This window comes from Dasypus novemcinctus, chromosome 4, assembly GCF_030445035.2.
Source record: "Dasypus novemcinctus isolate mDasNov1 chromosome 4, mDasNov1.1.hap2, whole genome shotgun sequence".
In the NCBI taxonomy this organism is placed as follows: domain Eukaryota; kingdom Metazoa; phylum Chordata; class Mammalia; order Cingulata; family Dasypodidae; genus Dasypus; species Dasypus novemcinctus.
Genome location: NC_080676.1, coordinates 159,288,852 through 159,311,014, shown reverse-complemented (window position 1 = coordinate 159,311,014; position 22,163 = coordinate 159,288,852). Strand labels below are relative to the sequence as shown.

Sequence of the window (22,163 nt, the reverse complement as noted above, 5' to 3'; positions counted from 1 at the left end):
GAAGAACGGGTAATCTCCTGTGGCACACAGATAAGTGCTGAGACATTTAGAAAAGAAGTGCTAAGGCCAAGAAAAATTGTTTATTCTTAAAGTACTACATCATAATCCAATCATAACATGGTTCCATTAACTTCAGGACTGCTACTTCAAACACTTTTGTTAAAAAAACAATGCATGTCAAGTTCTGGAAAATAAAATAAAGAATATTTATAACATGTCATGCAAAGAATCTACACTTCCTGAATTTGAACATAGTAGCTTTTAAATCACTCTCCTTCGGTGAGTCAACATCTTTCTTCCCTTCGTGAAATTATAGGGCAGCAAGGGACCTGTTGATTTTTTTTTCACTGAACAAGTATTAATGCAGAGCCAATACTGTCTTGTGTGCTGCAGTGAGGGAGCTAGAAACTGATCCCTGGCATCATAGATTTACACCCTAATGATAAGTTTTTGTAAAACAACAAGTACACCAACTACTTTGCAATTGTGAAAAGAGTTATGAAAAGGGTAGAAATCAAAGAAGAGATATGGCAGGTGGAAGTGGGTGGGCAGGTGGAACTTTGTGCTGGAACAGCCTCGGAGGCAGCGACTGGAAGGAGGAGATAGGCTGGCTGTGCAGAAGAGAACGTGCCAAGTAAGGGGCGCACCATGTGCAAAGTGGTGAGGCGGGTTCGCCTGTGGTGTGTTCATGAACTCCGAGGAAAAGCAGGGTGGCTGCAGGCTCATCTCTTGGGAAAGAGCGAGCAAGATGAGGCTGGTGAGCCAGGAAGGAGCTAGACCGTGCAGTGCCTTGTAGGTCTTTTATCACTTATTCTTCAAGAAGTGAACAGATTGCTCTAGGTGTTCAAGCCTCTTCGCCTGTGGAAACATCCTGTGTGCATTATGCTCTGCTGTTAAGGCTGCCTTCCCATAAAATGAGAGGGAAGCGGGGAGAAAAAGCAGTAATTATTTTGCTGGAGAAAAATGTCATCTTCAATTGTCTGCAGATTTGGGGTTGTAAATGATGCTACGTTAGTTGTTGGGTTTAGACAGAGCAAGCAAAATTACCCTGAAAAATTAACTTGATGTTATTACACTAAATTCAGCTTCTGCCCACTAAAGTTCAGCCAGATGTATGTGGGCTTGCCTAGACGTGAAGGCAGCCTTCTGTAGTTTGGCAAAAATACATGCACGTTGACTGCAAAGGTCTTTCAGGGGCAAAAGACTCCTGCTTTGTGTACCCTTCGTACAGGCAAAGGGGATTTTGCGGCTGATACAGGAAGTTTTAATTCATGTCATGTAGCCAGGAAGGGGGTTGGGAGGAAGAAGGAAAACTGTACTGTCATTCGTGATTTTAATGCATTTTGGTGACCACGTGAGCCAGGACAACCTCCACCGAATGAGAGATGGAGTGGTTCCCACAGGTGAGGGCCTCGACCCACCCCCAGGCAGCTGGTTCTGAAGGCAGCTTTGCTGTGTCACCCGCACGTGGGAGGACTCCTGAGTGGGGCTGGGTGCGCACCCCGGGTCTTCACGCACGGTTAAAAACAACCACCACCGCAACAAAGTACTCCTGAGCCGGGCTGGGTTAATATACTGAAGAGAATCTCCTCCTTCCCCATTCCTGGGCCCCCACGGCTGTTAATTGGAATCATCAGCCAGTGGTGAGCTTATCCTCTCCTTCGCTTGGAACCCCCTTGGGTCTCAGTGGGTACTCTTGTCAGGTTAACAGTGTCATGCCATGTTCACCTTTGAGGAAGAAGACACTGTTGAAACAGCACTTGCAGATTTGTCAACACAATTAGTTTGTGTCTCAATTTGAGGTAGATTTCCCAAGAAGTTGCTCCAAGTTAAAAAAAAAATGTGGTTTCACATTGCACAGTCGTCTTTGGATCTTTATTCTATGCCTGTGTTACCTGATGTTCCAAAGACCACCCGAAACACGAAGGCTACGTAGAGTGAATACAGCGCATGTTTATTCTACATCCAGAGGGGCCTTGATACATGCAGAACGTCCTTAAAATTGCCTCTGTGGGGAAAAGGTTGTTCTTAACTTCCACGCAGGCAAAGGGAAGTGCAGGCGAGAAGCTGGTGAGGGAGGTGGAAGATGGCTGGGAGGTAGCAGCCCAGAGGCGCACTTGGGTGCTGTGGCACCTCGACGCCTAAGTCCACCCCTGCTGGCCTTAGCTCCGTCATGGGGAAATGGAAGTGCTCCTCGTGCCCTTTTCATCTCTGACATTTGATGACTGTGCCGTTCTCGGGGCCACAGAGCTGCTGTGGTCCCGAGTTCACCTCTGGAACTCCGAAGTGAGGAGGGGCGTGTGCCGAGGCTGAGTGGGCCCCGGCGGGCTTCTCGGGTGCACGCCTGACTATTCTACCTCCTGAGATTTGACCTGTGACAGGTCGCTTAGCCTCACTGTATCCAGGGTTTTCCATCTGGAAGAGGACATAACCATTTTTCCTTACCTTCCCGGGGCTATGAGGAGATTTAACCCAGTGGAAGAGCTCAGAACTCTACTTAGCCTATAGGAGGTGCTCAATCAATGTTCACTAATTAGACTATTCATTTGGGTCAAATATATTTCGTTCTAGGACTAAAATCAGGAAATTTGTAAAAACTGGGTTTTTTTTTGTTTTCTTAAGTTTCGATCACAGTTTGTGAACTGAATCTTTTTCAAGTAGCCAATTTGCCTATTCCCCTCAGACTGGCATGTTCTTTTGGCTTTATTAGGAAATAAAGCCTTTGGCAGAAACAGTGAGCTCTCAGTTATCAAGGAACCCTTTATCTTCCCCGAGGATTCCTTAAAACAGTGCTGAGCGGTGCGTGCTTTTGAGCTTCCCTGCGCCCACGGCAAGCAGGTCTTTGCAGAAGACGTTCAGCGCCGTGTTTCCCGCTGCTTCCCTCTGTGCTCCTTACTCCTTCATTCCTTGTCTCTCCTTCCCTGGCTAGCAGCTCCGTAGGAAGGGTGACAACGAGGAGCAATAATGAGCGGGTCCAGGGCCTTTTCTGAGCCTCTAGGATGGAGCGGGCCCTTGCCATGCTGTCCACAGCTCAGAAGAGCTGCTTTCGTTCACTCTCAGCGGCCTTGCAAGGCTTCTCCGCCCAGGAAGCCTGGGCTGGCGCAGGCTGGAACACCTTGGCTCCGCAGTAAAGAAGTGAAGGTGAGAGCTGATCAGGAGGCTCGGTCCGTACCTGCTAAAAAGAATCCCAAGCAGGAACTGCACATCTCCTTTTGAGTTCTACCATTTAACTTCATCCTGTCAACTCCTGGAACTAGGAGCATATTTCTGTTCACATATAAAATGAGAATATTGCCCAAGGTCAGCTACAAAGGACTTTATGCGAATTACCCATACCACCAACTTGCGTTTTCTCATGGATACTCTTGTAGACTTGACCCTCTTTTTAAGGCATGATATGAACTGTGTTAAGCCTGTATACTCGATGCCTTAGGGAAAGCACACATACATTTCTCAGGTAGTATCCTAGTGAAGAAAAGCACCTCTTTGTTTCTTGCATATCCTATCCAGAAGTGGATTCACTGTTGGAAATACAAGCATATGGCAACCCGTTTTGATAAGAAACTGGTTATAAAATAAGCCTACACTTTTTTTCCAGCCTTGTTCTTTGGAGATGGAAAACATCTTTTTTTAGATCACATGTTTACTGCTTTGGTAAATAGTAAAATGCTGCTACAGCAATTGCCTTGAGGATAAAGGATTTGTAGACAGATACTTCCTGCGTTTGCTTCCCTCCCAGATAGCCATCCAACCAGGGAGCCCCGAGGCAGGAAGGGCTCCCAATGGAAACTTCCTCTCCCCGAATGCATGCCTCATCAGCCATTATCTCCTTTCCACAGGAATAAGACCCATTGGGCCAGATTTGCTAGTAGAATGCTCTATCTTGAAGTAGCTAGCAATGATTTTAGTCCCTTGTTCCCATCCTCTGTGTTATTTGCTTGCTGGTTTTCAAGGAGACAAATATAGAAAAGCCTGGAAGTGTCTCTGAGTAAGATACATGCACTGGAAACGCCTCTGTCCTCTTTGAATCATGGAAAACCATGGTGACTGCAATGCTTTTATATTTGGTGGAAAATAAGCCTCTTTAAGCTTCAACTGAAGGCCTTCCCCGTGGTTATTTCAGTTTAAAGGTCATTTTCGATTTTTGCTTTCTTTAGTGAAGAGAATACCAGAGTTGGCTACAAAATCCTCAGCTCACAGTTTGCTCTCTGTGCTGATTTTACAACACTTGTTAAATTCCAACGAATGCATTGTTTAGGCACTTTGAACCAAAACAAATAAAACCTGCAGTGTACTGACATTGAACAATAGGGAATCATCAATTACCCATCTGCAGGATATGTCCTTACCCACTGGCCCCTTTGTAAGGAAAAAGAATATATCAAGTCAACAAACAATAAAACTGAACAATAAACTAAACAAAATAAATAACACCTGAAAGCCACTCAAGGACTGGCAAAGCACCAAAGGGTGATGTTTATATACTCTAAACACGGAAACCTACAGCTCCACCAAGATCTTCTCCGGGTCCCTAAAATAATCAGAAAACTGAGCGGCCTTCAACTGCTGCGCCCTGCGTCATGGTGAGGTACCTCCTTTGGTGATCAGAAAGCACCTATGAGCTTTGCGTTGCACTGGAGAGGAGGACAGAATCTAATAGAGCATTCTGCCCACACTGTGCTTTTCCACAAGTGTTAGTGACTAATGGGGAAGGGGGGAGGGAGGGACAGAGGCTACCTTTGACTTTGAAAAGCTGCCAGCCAAGAGCTATGTGTAATCTTAACTCATGAAGGTGCTAATACATTTATATAATCCCATGATTTCACTTATATAGGTACTCAGTAGATTTGGGTTGAGCTGAAACACAATAGCCCAAAGAGAGATTTTCCTTAGGGCCACACTGATTCACAAAGTTTTGTGTATCTTGTTGGACGGTGCGGAGAACCTCTGTATCCTCCTGTTTTAATGAAGACTGTTTTCTTCCTCTGCATTTGTTTTCCCTTGACCTTTATGGGGCAATTTTTTTTTTTAACCTTTGAGTAAAATTCCACGAGGCATCTCCCAACATGCTTCCTTATGTGTGCTCCTTCTTTCCATTTCTATTGCATTGCAAAATGACTCCCTATCCCCTGGAATCTGGAGTGTGCATCATTTCCAGGCCTGCTTGACTCACTCCTGTGCGATGCTAGCTCAGGATCAACAGTAGGTAAGACAGTCTTGGATGCCGGGTGGAGAGCCGCTCCAATTGGCCTCCTCTCTACAAACCACCGTGGCTGGCAGAGAATTATTTTTGGTTTGTTTTCTTTAGCATGGAGTGACCACAGGTTCAATGTATCTGTGGAATAATATATTACTTTCAAACAAGCAAAAAAACAGTAAAAACGTTGTACTTTCCCCCTGATCTCAAAAGCAATTATTATAGTTTAGAAAATAAAAATTTTAGACAGGAAATTAAAACAACTGACATTACCACTGAGAGTCTGTTAGTACTTGATTCTTTGTTATTCTTTTAAGCCTTTTCTCTGTGCACACAGACTCATTCTTTAAATAGATGAATGAGATTTGAGAAATTGAACTCATTCAAAAAATTAATTTTATTATGGAAATTGTGAGCTTACAGAAGTGTCATGCATAACGTGCAGAATTCCCATACATCACCCCTCCACCAACAACTTGCATTGTTGTGGAACATTTGTACAAAGTACAGCCACTAACTATGGTCCAAAGCTTACATTTGGTATGTTTTTCATATAGCCCCCCATTATTAACACCATGTATTAATATTATACATTTATTATTGTTCATGAGAGAACCACAGTCCATCATCTGCCACATGACTCTCTTGTAGTCCCATGCCTTGTACAGCCATCCAAACTTTACACTCAATGACTCTTACTTTCATCACAGAGCTGTGCAGTCATCACCTTAGTAAATTTTTGAATGTTTTCCTTAGTTCAAAAGAAAAAATTCCATATCCCCTCTTTTTGACCCTTAGTGTTAATATAGTGCCTTCTTTGACACTGATGCAAGAATATTACAATATTGCTGTCAACTGTAATCTGTAAGTTGCTTTAAAAGTATTTTTCCTTGTATCCCCATATTCATACCACCTTATATTTGTGGTGTACATTTGTTCTAGTTCAGAGAAGAACATTCTTATATTTATATTATTAACCGCACTCCTTAGCCACTTCTGGGTTCACTATGTTATCCAGTCCCTAGATTATCCTTTAGCTTTCTTTCAATTGACATTTATATCCCTAGACTACCCCTTTCAGCCACAATCACATTCATAAACCATTCATGTTAGTTATCCTCACTATGATGTATTACCATCAACTCTGTCCATGTCCACATTTTTATAGTCAAGCTAAAAACTCTACGTACATTAAGCATCAGCCCCTTCTCAGCCTTCATCCTTTCTCCTAGTAACCCGCTCTCTAGGTTTTAACTCCATGTGTTTATTCTTTGTGTTTAGTTCATATTAGTGAGCCATGCAACATTTGTCCTTTTGAGTCTGGCTTATTTCACTCAGCACAATGTCCTCAAGGTTTGAACTCATTTTTAATAATCCTTTTTTACTTACTTACTTTTTCTCAAGGTGGTAAAGAAAAAGGGAGTAGGAATGAACTTTTTATGGTCCCCTTTTAGAAATTAAGGTCCCATGTCTCTTCCTAAGGAACCAGTTTCTTATCATGGAGTGGTGTCAGACTGGGGCAGAGCCTTGTTCCACCATGCCCTGGCAAGGTGACCTTATAAATGACTTCATTTCCCTGAGCCTCAGGTTCCCCATCTGTAGAATAGGTTCAATAATAATAATAACAACAGTTTTTCTTGGTTATGTTGCAGGATGAAACGGATTAATACATGTTTGTGCTTTGAACAGGGCCGAGCACATGCTAGCTGTGCAAAAAAGTTAGCTGTATGCACTCTTAATTGTTACTTATCCTAGTCTCATTTTTATTATTCAACTTATCTTATTTTCCTTTTCTGAAGTAATCAGTTGAATTATTGATTGCCTTTATTTCCAATATTCGTCCCTTGAAAGGAATTTTTCAATGCACTTTGGAAATTTATACTTTCTTCCAAAGAGATAAAAGTATACACCTTTATGTAATTGTTTCTTTCTCAAGCTATTGCTTTAAGGAAAATGGAGGAAATATAATAAAGGCATATCTGAGAGTCCATTTAGTGGCACAAGCAACATTTTAACCAAATTTCAGCAGCTGATGTCAACTGTAGTCTCGTGAATCCAGAAAAATCAATAATTTTAATGATTCTAAGCAAAAACTACATGGAGGACTGACAGCTGTTCATTGTTTCCTGCCTACCCTTAAATCTGGTCTATGATCATAAATATGCATTTATGTGTGAAGAGCAACAGGCGGTCGATGGAGTGGTCCTGGAGTCTAAGAAGTCAAGTGCTATTTTGAACCAACGTCTATTGCTGACTCATTTTTTGGAGAGGAGAGCAGGCATCTACAGAATTATCATATTGCTCATTATTTCTATGCTTAAAAATCTATGGAACCTCATTCAAAATCAGAAACTTTCAAAACATTGATTAAGGTTCAACCCTCCATACCTTAAATTACATTGCTATGTCACAAAATCCTTTATCTGTGTTGATACTGCCTGGTAAGAAATAGACCCTCAGTAAATGTTTATTCAATAAATATTTACTAAATGAATGAATGAATGCCTGGAGGAGTAAATGCATGAATGAATAAGCAACATAGTACCTGGTAACAATTCATAGAAAATTAGTTCATTTAATTTAACAAGCAGTTATTAAATTCTTACTTTATGCAAATCACCATATTAGTTACTCCTAGAAGTTATGAGAAAAGTTGTGCTTCTTAATCAGAAGTTAGACCTGTTTCTGTATCTCAGAAGCATATGTCTCGCCTGATTCTGTCCCCATGTCTTTAGAACCATATGTCTTGTATGTCCCTGTCTCACATTTGAATGCCTATTGATAGACCTAAGTGTGTGTGATCTAACAACCTCCTGTGTGCGGGAAGGTGGGATTATCATCAGGCTGCTTAGAATCTACTTGGGTTTTGAATATTTGTATATCCCTGCTGGAACACAGATGGGAATGCTTTCCTCTTGAAGATCAGAAGTAGGTAGACAGTTCCCAGGCAATTCATAGCCTGCATTTGATCACACGACATAAAAATCATGGATAAAATACAGGGTTCCCAGCTACCATACTATTATTAACCCCCTGCATTGAGGTATACATTTGTCATAGTCAGTGAAAGCCTCCTGTTAAAATTGTACCATTAACTATAGTACATGGTTTAATTAAGGGTTTGCTCATTATGTTGTACAGTTCCATGGATTTTTTTTTTTTTAAAGATTTATTTATTTATTTAATTTCCCCCCCTCCCCTGGTTGTCTGTTCTTGGTGTCTATTTGTTGCATCTTGTTTCTTTGTCTGCTTTTGTTTCTTTGTCCGCTTCTGTTGTCGTCAGCGGCACGGGAAGTGTGGGCGGCGCCATTCCTGGGCAGGCTGCACTTTCTTTTCACGCTGGGCGGCTCTCCTCACAGGTGCACTCCTTGTGCGTGGGGGCTCCCCCACGCCGGGGACACCCTTGCGTGGCACAGCACTCCTTGCGCGCATCAGCACTGCGCATGGCCAGCTCCACACGGGTCGAGGAGGCCCGGGGTTTGAACCGCGGACCTCCCATATGGTAGACGGACGCCCTAACCACTGGGCCAAAGTCCGTTTCCCGGATTTTCTTATTTAAATTTTTATTCTAGTATATATACAAGTAAAATTTCCCTGTTAACCAAATTTAAACATATAATTTAGTACTGTTAATTACTTTCACAATGCTGTGTTATCATTACAGTATATTACTAAAATGCTTCCATTGTCCAAAAAAAACTCTACATTTTAAGCCTTAACTACCTATTCCATTTCTATTCTCAACTCATCCCCTGATAACCTGTATTCTGCTTTGCGTATTCTAATTATATCTTATCAGTGAGATCAAACCATATTTGTCCTCTTTTGTCTGGCTTATTTCACTCAACATGTTATCTTCAGGATTCATCCATGTAGTTACATGTATCAGAACTTAATTCCTTTTAATGGCTTAATAATATTCCATTCTGTGTATATACCACATTTTGTTTATTCATTCACCTGTTAATGAACGCTTGGGTTGTTTCCATCTTTCAGCAGTTGTGAATGATGCCACTATGAACATCAGGGAGCAAATATCAGTTTGAGGCCCTGCTTTCAGTTCTTTTGAATATATACCTAGAGGTGGATTGCTGGGTCAGATGGTAATTCTCTACTTAAATTTATGAGGAACTGCCAGACTATCTTCCATGCAGCTACACCATTTTACATTCCTACCAGCAATGAATAAGAGTTCCTATTTCTCCACATTCTCTCCAACGCTTATAATTTTCTGATTTTTAAAAATGGTAGCCATTCTAGTAGGTGTGAAATGGCATTTCATTGTGGTTTTGATTTGCATTTCTCTAAAGGCTAATGATGTTGAACATGTGCTTATTTGGCATTTGTATATCTTCTTTGGAGAAATATCTATTCAAGTCATCTGTACATGATTAAATTGGGTTGTTTGTCATTTCAGTGTTGAGTTGAAGGATTTCTCTATGGCTTCTGGATATTAAACCCTTATCAGATATGTAGTTTCCAAATATTTTCTGCCATTTTGTAGGTTGTTGTTTCTTGATGAAGTTTGTTGATTCTCAAAAGTTTTAAAATTTTGATCAAGTCATATATCAAAAATTTTTGTTACTTGTGCTTTGGGTGTAGAGTCTAAGAAACCTTTGCTTAACATGGTCCTGAAGATTCTTCCCTATGTTTTCTTCTAAGAGTTTTATAGGTCTGGCTCTTATTTTTAGGTCTTTGATCCATTTAGAGTTGATTTTGGTATGTGGTGTGAGGTAGGGGTACAATTTCAGTCTTTTGCAAATGGAGATCCAGTTTCCCTGATACTATTTGTTGAAGAGACCATTCTTTCCCAATTTATTGATCTTTTCCCACTTGTCAAAAATCAGTTGGCCATAAATATGAGGGTTGAATTCTAAACTCTAGATATGACTCCATTGGTCTATATGTCTGTCCTTGGGCTAGTACCATGCTGTTTTGATTACTATGACTTTTTGTAATAGATTTTAAGGTCGGAAGTGTGAGTCTTCCAACTTTATTCTTTTTTCAAGATGGTTTTGCCTATTCAAGGCATCTTACCCTTCCATGTAATTGTGATGAATGGCTTTTCCATTTCTGGCAGAGGAGCTGTTGGAACTTTGATTGGGATGGCACTGAATCTGTAAATTGCTTTGGGTATAATTAACATCTTCACAATGTTTGCTTTTCCTATCCATAAACATAGAATATTCTTCCATTTATTTAAGTCTTCTTTTATTTCTTTTAGCAATCTGTTGTAACTTTCTGTTTACAAGTCCTTTGTGTCCTTGGTTAGACTTATTCATAGATATTATGTTCTTTTAGTTGCTATTATAAATGAAATATTTTCTTGACTTCTTCTGATTATTCATTACTAGTGTATAGAAACATTACTGAGTTTGGGGCATTCTTCCCAATTTGCTAAACTCATTTATTATCTCTAGGAGCTTAAAAAATCTAGGCGCTTTTAAAAACCCTGTGGGTTTTTCAGGATTTTCTGAATATAGGACCGTATCATCAGCAAATAGGGAAAATTCACATCTCCTTTCTAATATGGATGTCTTTTATTTCTTTCTCTTGCAGAATTTTTCTGACTAGAGCTTCCAGTACAATGTTGAATAATAGTGGTGAGAGTTGGCATCCTTTTGTCATGTTCCAGATCTTAGAGGAAAATTTATGTCTTTCACCATTTAGTATAATAGCACATACGAGTTTTTCAAATATGCCCTTTATCAAGTTGAGGAAGCTTCCTTCTATTCCTAGTTTTTTATGTTTTTAATTTTTTTCTTCAAAAGCCTTACTGTGTTTTGACAGATGCAGTTTCTCCATCAATTCATATGATCTTGAGGTTTTTTCCTTCATTTTGGTAATGTGGTGTATGACATTGATTTTCTTATGTTGAACCACCCTTGCATATCTTGGATGAGTCACACTTGATCATGGTTTATAATTCTTTTAATGTGCTGTTGGATTCGATTTACCAGTATTTTGCTGAGGAATTTTGCATCTATATTCATAAGAGATACTGGTAAGTAGTTTTCTTGTGATATCTTTATCAGGCTTTGGCATGAGGGTAATATTTATTTCGTAGAATGAATTAGGGAGTATTTCTGGGTACATGCAGTGGTTTGTGTTTGGTTATCTAAATGTTCAACTGTTTAATCCATTTTCCCAAAAGTCTTTTTGGTCATCAGCTAATAAAGAGTTATGTTTAATGGACTATAATGGGGACTGGTCATTTTCCTTCCTTTGTTGTTATTTTAGTGAGTCCTTTGAAATTTCCGTAAAGCTGTAACTTAATGTCTTTAGCAAATATACTGTGATCCAATGTACTGGTTCACTTTGAAGGTTTTCATAGTCACTTGTAAACCAGGCAGCTATTATTATTACTATTTTTATTATATAAATGATATCTGCAATGGATATGATGGAGCATTACATTTTCATAAATAGCTAAGAATTTTGCATTCAATTGCAAAGTAACCTTCTTTATCATAAAGATTAACTCTAATAATAGCAGCTTCTAATTTATCTATGCCAGATAAGAGAATTTGATATCCTAGAGAATGTGTAAAATTAGCAAACACATTATTTAGCTTAGCAAGCCTTCCTGGTTAAAATATTATGTAAGTCAATGGAAATGTGATCTTTCCTGAAACCTAAAGTGTTCTATTACCTTGGTAAGATATTTTTGAATGAACTGTTTTTTGTTTTTTTTTCTCCCAATCTAATCATTTGAGAATTGGGCTCATCAATGTTTTCCCAGTGGCTAGTACAATGCCTGGCACATATAAAACCACCATCATAAATATTTGCTGAGTGAATAAAAGCATGAATAAATGGTCAAATGCATATTGCAATCTCCTGATTAAAGCATGTACTTGTACTTGTATAGGTGATTAAAAGAAATCTGACTTGATCTCTCTCTTAGCAGAACCATGAAATCAGTCAAAGAAAAGGAAACAGTTTTTATTTGGGAGTCAAAATGTTTGAAGAACCTTGATTGGTCATATGAGTCAATTCAATTATACTTGGAAAAGTAAACTCTTAATTATTTTTAGGAGAAGTAAAAAGGAAGCCCTAAGGGAATTAGGATTTTCTTGGAGGAGTGAGTGTACATGAGGCAGTAGTAATTTGACTTACTTGCCCACAAATAAGGGCTGAAAAAAACATACTAATGAAATTAAATTTTAATTTCCATTGGTTGTTATTTTTTCCTAACTTCTAACGTTCTTTTCAAACAAATAAAACTTTCAGAGATTTAAAGATATTTGTGAAAACACATTCACACTTGATGACGATCTTCATGAGAATGGGAACTAGAGACTTTTCCCCAAGTAGTTCCATAGCCATAGTTCCCTAGCCAAAAAAAATTAAGGGCGTGGTCAGACAAAGGAGTTTACATGAAAAGCTTTGTCAAATTAGTCTTATTCTCTGATATTCAGGCTGTCTGGTTGCTGTGATTAGTGAGCAACCTGATTCTTGGCATAATCTTAAGTATATTTTTGGAAGCTGTACCAACTCTATAATGCAAATAGTGTGCCACAGAATGCCCTAAAATGGCATCATTTTTATTAAAAACAGCATCCACATTAGAAGACAAAGCAGTTTTTAAGAGTGGTGGCTTCTTGCCAACTGGAAGAGCAGTGTTCTCTTCATTGATGGAACCTAACAAATGAAGTGATGATACTAGAATTATTTCATTCATTCTTACATGGATATCCTGAATTTTCCTTTTGGAAGGTATAAATGTAATTAGTTTTAATGGGAAAAATGAAACCTTATAGCATTACAGTCAGCCATTACACTGTGAAATCCAGTATCAAAACCAAAAGAAAATCACTGTATGGCAAAGTGTTTACGCTGCAACCGTTTCGGTTTCACAAGACACTGGGTATGTTGTTGCGGTTTCCCTTATCTCATGATTTTACTTGGTAAATGTCAAGAACTGCAAGAAGGTTATGGCAGCCCACACCAGCTCATCAGTCATGTGGGGAACTTGCCGCAGCAGCAGCCAGTCCAGCCCAAACTAACAGATGACTGTGTCGTTTACATCTCACCAAAAATAATTCAGGTGGCTCTCTTCATTAAAGCCTTCAAATGGAACCTGTATAGTTCTAAGACTGAAGTCTTAAAAGGGCATCATCCGCTGTCTTGTTGTCAGGCATTCTGAGTTCATTTTTGTCTTCTGTCTTTGATATCTGCCGAGGTTATACACATAGAGGATCCGGGCTGAGAAACATGAGCTACCTCTAAATATTTTGGTGTTATGTCATGAAAATGCCATTGACTTAAAATGGAAGTTGAACGTCATCTTATCACTGACAATGAGTGCCCTGCAAGATTTTCTTGGGAAAAAAGCACCAACTTACATTAAGGACCAGGTCAAGGGCTCTTGTCATGTTGTTTGTGTGTGCCCTTGTCTACTTCAAGTGTACCATTAGCTGTGCCCACTCAGGGGCCAGTGAGATGATTCTGCAGAAATAGCACCACTCTCTGGATGGAAATTGGCCAGCCCAGATGCTCATAGCCCATCTCTACCTCACCTGGGCCTGAGGAGACCAGGAGGTTCTTTCCTAGTGCCTCAGTGTGATTTGGGAAATTAGGCTAAGGGAATCCTTTGCTTGCATCTAAGTTGACTGCACACAAGGAGATGGTCTAAGTTCCTGTGATGTTAAGTGTCAGTTGCACTTGCTCTCCTTTGCAACTCCTGCTCTGGACGGTAAGGCCTTTCTTTCCCCATAATGGCAGGGAAGAGCAAACCATGAGAGCAAGACCCTCTTTGCCAGGCTATTTAGGGTCCAGTAACCCTTCCCCACACAATGCATATCCTCAGAGAAGGCAGGGCTGGAGGCCAGCAATGGTGAGATGTGCTGTGGGAACTCAGCCCCGTTGTGTCCAAACACAACTGAGCAAGCCCTGCAATACCATGCCCTACCCACTGGAAAAAGATGAACTCTGTCCAAAGGAGAGATAAGATCTAATCTTAGAATGGACTATTTTGAGAGCTGTCATCGGGAAGACTGGATTAAGACCTTGGGAAAGAAGAGCTTGTTTAGAACATGCTGAACAAATGTTTCCATTTTTTTTTCTTTTCTTATCATTTGTGAAGATGGTGTACTAGCAGACAGAAAATTTGCATAGAGCAGCTCTCTCTCAAGTCATTCTGTACACATACTTAAATGCTTTCTTGGTTTATTAGGTATGTTGTGTGTTCCTCATTGGTTTGAAGATGTATTTAAGAAAAAGAGTTCTTACCCTTCAATTATTTATTATTCATATCAGGTGTATAAAGACAGTCCAATGATTCAGTATAAATTAGTAGTAAAGAAACACTGTTGTCTGAGTGATGTTAGATGATCTCAAAGTTTTCTTTTCAGTGCTATAGAAGTTATTTTTAGCTGTAGGTTTCCTAGTAGATTCCCTAGCCACTCCCTCGGTATTTCACATGGGTCAGTTTGGTTAGCTCACTTGGTTACGGCATGTGCTGATACTGTCAAGACCACAGCCTTGGTCCCTGTGAAAGCCAATGATGTCTCAGAGATCAAAAAAGAGAGAGAGAGAGATTCTCCCCTCTGTGACCACAAGCTACATCCTCATGCAAATGCCTGCTGTGGTTGGAATAGAGGAATTCGGGGCCAGTGGGGGACTAGTTCAATGCAAATATTCCTTCTGCTGTGCAAAAAGAAAGAAAGAGAGAGAAAGAAGAGAGGAGAAGAAGAGAAGAGGAGCCGTCTAATTCCTCTGAAGCTAGCGATTTTACTGAAAAATGCCCTGAATGATTTTTCATGCTGCTAACCTCAGCTTGCTCCAGCCATGGCCAGCCGTTACCTGTGCTGTTCACAAGCCCCTCAGCCACTTTCCCCCTGGACTTGGTCATCAGCGCACATCTGCTGAGCCCGTTTACATCGACTTCAAATCTGGTTGTTTAGTCTACAAGGAGGGGGAAGGATTCTGTCTCTTTAATGTTTATAACGGTTGGACAGAGCTTGTCGGGTGAAGGTTAATTGCTCTCCAGTTTAAGCAGCTCTGTGCCCAGATGGGCTATCAGCGCTGAACACTCGTTACAAGATTAATCTCGTTTCCGACAAGACTTCCCTTTCCTTCAACTGATTTCTGCCCAGCCATTGGAGCTGTCATCAGCCGTTAAGGGCAGGGTGGATTGCTCTGGGATACTCATGCTGATAGGCAGCGAACAATGCCGAGCAGTGTCATATCTCCGGGAACATCTTTAGGAGAACGCATTTCAGCTGTGTTATGAAGGCCGGGCTGGTAAACAGTGGGGACAATTGGACTCCTTGAACACTTGAACCAACACTTTCATGACAAGGTGCAAAGGCAGTGGCAGCCCGACCTCCCCCATGCCTGGCCCTTTTCTTATGAGGCAGAACGACAGCTAGGGCTTTGTTCACTTCGGAAGGTTTTCTTTCTCAACCCCCCCATGATGGGGAGCTCATCCTTAAAGGACCCCACTGAAGCAGCAGGGTTGCGGTTCGCTGCTTGCACGCTGAGCGCTGCGGCAGAGGGCTCCTGCGTTTAGCTCCTGGGAATGATTAGGCTTCTGTTCAATTCCAGAGATTTCACAGCTCTCCCCAGGACTTGTTTGCCAGAAAATAGTAACAAGGAGAAGCATCCTTTCGGTTTGTCTCAGGAAGGTGTAAGAAAATGGCAAAAGTAGCCGTGTCATTTTATCTTCTGGGGACTTGGCTGGTGCGAAACAGCCCATTCATTTGTTCACTCTATTGGTGACCCACTGTGGCCATGGGGGTTGAGGGTGCTGCAGGATGGACAGGCTCACGTGGCGCTCACTGTCCGATGGGGAGGGGGGCATTGGACCAACCTGAAGAATGACCTGTAAAGCTAGAATAGGTGAAGAGGTAAGACATGCTAGCAAGAAGTGTGGTAGAACGTGGTGTGAGGGGCCCGGGGGCCAGGGAAGACCTCTCAGTCAGAGACCCGAGGCACGGCTGAGGGCGAGGTCTGAATAGCCCAGGGAAGAATGTTGTGCCCAAGAGAACAGCCAGGGCTACGGCCCAGAGACGGGAAGAGATGCTGTGATGTGTGCCTCATGCCCCCCCCTGGAAGGGCATCTCGCAGAGGAAGCTGTGGCTGCAGGCAGGTGCACGGAGGCTCCACCCCTTAGGTGTGAAACACAGGGAGAATGCGCTCTTGTGCCCTGCTCAGTCAACCAGAAGTTAAAGGTGTAGAGGAAAGCTGTGAGTCTTCATGGGTCCTGCCACTCTTCTTTCACCCTCTCTGGTGCCTCTTTCCTTGGGCTCAGGCGGCTTTACCTGGTCTCTGGTTCCTTCTATTTCCTGGTATCTTTGCAGCATTTCAGCCTGGGACCATTTCGGGTAATGCATTCTGTGGTTACACCCGGGCGCTTTGGAAGCGCAGTTGATTAGAATTCAGGTGCTTCCTAGCCATGTGCTCTAGGCAAGTCCTTCATTGTGCTGGGCCTCAGTTTCCTCATCTTTAAAGCAGGGATCGGTAGCCCTTAAGGGGCTAGCGTGCGGATTCGATGCGTGCATTTGTGCGGGTGCTGATCATGGAGCCTGATGTTTTGTGATCATGAAATTAGCGTCAGCTGTTAGGATTGCTCCCCCCCCCCCCCCCCCCCCCCCGCTGCCATTTCCTGTCCGAGAGCTCTAGGGCACGCACAGCAGTAGATGCTCCAGGCAGGGAGGGGTGAGGGGACCGGCAGGAAAGTCTCAGACGTGACCATTTTTGTCAGTGGACTCAAGAACCAACAATGGGTCTTACCTCTTAGAGTTGTGATGACTCATATCTTGGCAAGAATTGCCCCTCCCAGCTTTCCTTGCTGTTTATGGGAAATAAACACTCCTTAAAAGATGTATTTCCTTGTAAGTACATTTTTCATCACTTTTCTTTAGCCACACTCTCATGCAGTCCGGGGTAGGAAAAAAAAGTCACTTGGCTCTATTTTCTAACTTACTTCCTCTTTTAATGTATATTTGTTTCTATTTATACCTGTATCGTTCCAAACTCACTCATTTTATGGAGGCAGAACTTATGTGAGCTTTAACTTATATCTATTGCATGCAGTTAAATACGACTTCATTTCACAAAATAATAGAATCATCAAACTGAGTCGTCCCTCGCCATCTCCACACACAACACACCCACCCCCCGATTATTTTCTCTGTGGCCACGGAGTGACTATTTCTTCATAGGCATTTGTAGACACTTTTTAATTTTTTGATGCTCCCAAATTTGTGTCAATGTCCCATTATGTCAAGACAGGAGTAAGTTGGAATCATTACTATTTCTCCAAGCTCTGGTTAAATAAGTATGTTTTCTTATTTAAAATTTTCTTCAAAGTAAGAGAGCAGTTTTATACATAGAATTAATTATAGGACCATGTTCATGTAGAGAAAAATATAGTCTACAAAATGGGTTTGGTGTCCTAAGGAACAGTGAAAAGCTGAACAAGTAATTCAAAGGATTTGCTAAGGAGAGACGATTTCATCAAAACTTTACCTGCCTGGATGGAGTGTGACTAAGGTCAAGATGAGGTGAGGTGACTGTACATCCAGTTGAGAAAATTGCTCATTGTGGTTCAGTTCAGTATGGGGTGTACTTGCTGTGCTTGAGCTGCACCTGCATCGTATGAACTCTGAGTCATTACCTTATATTTCAGAGGTAATGAGCACCTCCTTACTCAACCTGCATAGTCTGAGGAGAACATGATAGAGAAAATACAGCTTCGTGGGCCATGAGCCCCCAGGGTCACAACCGACCCTGGCAGCATGGCCATGAGAAATCTCTTGAAACAGTTGAGGAGTCATAGCTCCAGGGGTCAGGACTGTGGCCCTTCCCACTAAGAAGGTCCAAGACCTTCACTCAACCACCACCTCCACTCCCTAGGATGCCACTAAAATGGGTTTAGAGAGAAACAACAAACCTCCTCTTTATGGCCACAGTGGTCTGTACTGCATGGGACCCTCTCTTGGCTCACGGGCATGGAAGCTTCTCTCCAGGGTATCACCTTTCTAGAGCTCAAACTTGGTAGGGTCACTCAGCTGCTGAGAAACCTTTTCCAGTTTTTCCAGTTTCCTGAGCTCCAACTCTGTAGTGAGAGGGACTCTCTCCATCATGGCTCCTACAACCTTGGGTGCCATATTTAGTTTCTCTAACATGGTGGGACATTCAGGCTCTGGCTCTTGTAGGCTGGCCAAGCCCCTTCTCATGCTCAAGGTCACTGCCCTATGAGGCACTGGCTTGACACTGGACTCTGGCCTGGGCATGTGTTTGGACAGAGTTTGACAACTGCAGAATGGTTTAATAAACAAGAGAGTGCCCAGAGGTATGAATCCTAGTCATTAGCCATGGGGGTTCTCACTGGGCTGGTATTTCCCATCCTTCATATTTGGGTTTGCTTTCTCTTTTGCTTCTCTAGGAGATTTTGAAAATGGGCACAGAGACCTAGGGCTCAGGGGAAGTCTCTCCAGTCATGGTTATGGCACGTGGGGCCAACCACTGGCCAGTGTCATGACCGCCAGACTCAACTCTGCTAGCCACCTTGGGGGTTCACTCTGAGCCTTGGAAACCCTTCTTCTCAGGAAGCATTTCCCCTCTCCTCCAAAGTATGTGGGATGACACCAGGGAGCCAAGAGTGCCTACAACTGAAAGCAGGAGAATTGCATCCATCATCCATGTGGAATCTAAGCCCCTTCTTGATATAGATGTGGAGTGGATACGGCCATTCCAGGGGCCACAGGATGGAGGAATAGAGTATGGATTAGAGTGGACTTACTGATATTCTATTCATGAACTACTGTGATTAGTAATCAAAGAAAATGTAGCACTGATGTGGAGAAAGTGGCCATGGTAGCTGCTGAGGGTAGGGAGTGGGAAGAAGAGATGTGATGTGAAGGCATTTTCAGGACTTGGACTTGTCCAGGGTAGTACTGCAGGGACAGTTACCAGACGTTTTATGTCCTCCCATGGCTCACTGAGTGGACTGGGGGAGAGTGTAAACTATAATGTGGACCATTGACCATGTGGTGCAGCAGGGCTCAGAGATGTATTCACCAAGTGCAATGAATGTCCCATGATGATGGTGGAGGATGATGGAGGAGGAGTGGGGTGAGGGGGGTGGAGGGTATATCAGGACCTCATATTTTTTTAATGTAACATTAAAACAATAAAGACAAAAAAATAATAAAGCTCAAAAAAAAACAAAAAGTATGTGGGATGGAACAAACCTAACTCTACTCTATCCATGGTGGATGGCTATTTGGAGTGATGGCTACATTCGGGGGATATGGTTTAAATGTGTGTCCACTTCTTGAATAAATATAGTTATGAGGGGGACAGAGAAGGGATAACAAAGTTCATCCAAAAGGGCAGACAATCCCCAAATTATTTCTACTTCATTTTTTAAACTTTTGCTTTTGAAATATTTTTAGACTTACAGAGAAGTTGCAAAGATAGTATCAAGATTTCCTGTGTGCCTTTCACCCAGCTTCCCCTGATGTTAGCATCTATACAACTATGGTACAATGGTCAAAATGAAAACAATTATGTTAATAAAATATTATCAACCAGGGGTCAGAAATGAGGACTCACAGGTCAAATCCAGCCCACTGCCTGTTTCTGTAAATAAAGTTTTATTGAAATACAGTCACACCCAGTCACTTACACATCTTCTCTGACTACTTTTTCTTGGTGCTACAGTGGCAGAGGTGAGTGGTTGTGAAAGAGACGATAGGCCTACAAAGCAAAAGTATTTACTATCTAGCTCTTTATAGAAAAAGTGTGTTGCACCTGCTTTTAAATAAATGACAAACTTTATTCACATGTCCCCAGTTTTCCCACAAATGTCCTTGATCGGGTACAGAATACCACAATGCCACAATGCATTTAATCATGTCTCCTTAGTTTCCTACCATCTCTGGCAGCTCTTCAGTCTTTCCTTGTCTTTCAGGACTTAACATTTTCAGAGAGTACTGGGTCAACTGTTTTGTAGAATGTCCCCTATTTGGGGTTTGTCATGACTGGACTAGAACGAAGTTGTAGAGCCGGGGGCAGAATATCTGAGAGACGATGCATCCATCCCATTGCATTACGAGACCATGAGTACTTCATACCAGTCTGTCTGCTCACTGGGGATGTTGGCCTTGATCATTTGGTGAAAGGGTTGTCTGCTTGGATTCTCACTGCAAAACAGTTCCTCCTCTCTTTCCACCTATTGTTTAGAAGCAAGTCACTCAGTCCAGCCCACACTCAAGGGTTGGAAATTAAGCTCTAACCCCTGCATGGGGAAGTATCGAAGAATTTATGAACATATGTTAAAATCACAACTGTAATTAATAAATGCTTTGAGGAAGACACTTTGAGGGTTTGCAATATCCTGTTATCTTGAAAGTTTCACTCACTAATTTTAGCATCTGCCCTGCAAGCAGTGGAGACTGTGGCGTTCTGATGGTGTTTCCTATCTCCCTCATTCCTTCCCCATTTGCCATTTGGAGTCCTTCCCTCAAGAAGAGATTGCTTTCCTCCCCCATCTATTTATTTAATTTGATCATTTATTTTTATCAAAGTGGACTTCAGGATAATGATTCATTCTTTGGGTTCTAATCCAATGCTATTGCTATTTATCTTTTTTTTTGCTCAACTAGTTCCAGCTTTGGCCCTGGGAGGCCCTTTCAGGCTGACTTCTGTGTCCTTTAACATGGCCCTAGCTCCCCGCCCCACTTCTTTTTGAAGCACTTCTTCCATTTCCTTTTGAAGTACATTTTTGTAGAGAGTTTTATGTGCTGAAAACATGCTGCACTTCAGAATCCCAGTTCAGGAGGAATTAGACGTCCGCAGTTGATTGCCTGTCCCGCCTGCTGTGGCTGCTGCCTGCTCGCACTGAATCTGCCAGCAGGGGATTTGGGGAGCCCAGGAGCCCCATTTCAGAGTGGAGCTTCTGGAAATGCAAAAGCAGCAGAGGTGAGCTCTGCGTTCACCAAGACATTGCAGGTCAGAGCCCAGGGGCTGCCTGGGGGTAGTTAGTTGCTTCCTTTTTCTGATGCTCTCTGCAAAAGACAAACCTATCAGCTGTGACTTCTTTCGTCCCCCACCACAGAGGTTTTGAAAGGCCCCTTTTGAGACATTCCTTTCCTTTCCCTCTGGCATCACAGAGCTCCACTTTGCACACCTTAGAACTTGGGCTGCTCCACTTCGCTCTGTGCGGTAGTAGTCCTGCACGAAGCACATCACCTGGGACCCTCCCCAACCTCACCGCTATTCGCACCTGTTCTGGGGGAGAGGGCGTTAGGAGCTACAAAGACCAGACTTGTTTATCTATAAGCTGGGATCATAAATGGATCCTGTCTGCTACATGGAGTCATTATGGGGGTCAAATGAGATAATGTTTGAGAGGTGCTTGTTAAACTATAAAGTTCTCTCTCTATAATAAACCTGATACATGAATTTGTTTAACGGCTAATGTTACATCCATTTCATAGAGTGCTAGAACATAATATTTTATATGCGCTCCTTAAGGTAGCACATAATAGTCAATCATTTCATTTGTTCATTCGTTCATTCATTCTACAAATGTCCGGAGCTTGGCATTGGAATGTGCCAAGAGTTGTTCTAAGATCTTGGGAGACAGTTTTTGCCTTCCTAGGATTTTCATTCTGGTATGTCTGGCATTTCAGATAATCAAATAGACAGGTGTACATATATCGTACTTCATAATCATGATACATGCTATACAGACAAAGCAGGATAAAGAGATCAAGAGTGAAGCGGAGGGGCAGGTTATAGAGGAAGAATGAAGATATCTGTTATGAATCTGTTAGGTTTTTTTTGTTTCGTTTTTTGTTTTTTTGGGGAAACTTTTTTTTTAAGATACATAGATCACACAAAATGTTACATTAAAAAATATAAGAGGTTCCCATGTACCCCACTCCCCACCCTACCCGCATTTCTCCCACATCAATATCCTCTTTCATCAGTGTGGCACATCCATTGC

General features: G+C 41.9%; 1 protein-coding gene across 5 annotated transcripts in view; it reads left to right on the top strand.

Annotated features, from left to right (window-relative positions):
• Positions 1-22,163, top strand: part of ERG (ETS transcription factor ERG) — a 195,067-nt gene that overhangs the window by 87,641 nt on the left and 85,263 nt on the right. The window lies entirely within an intron of this gene.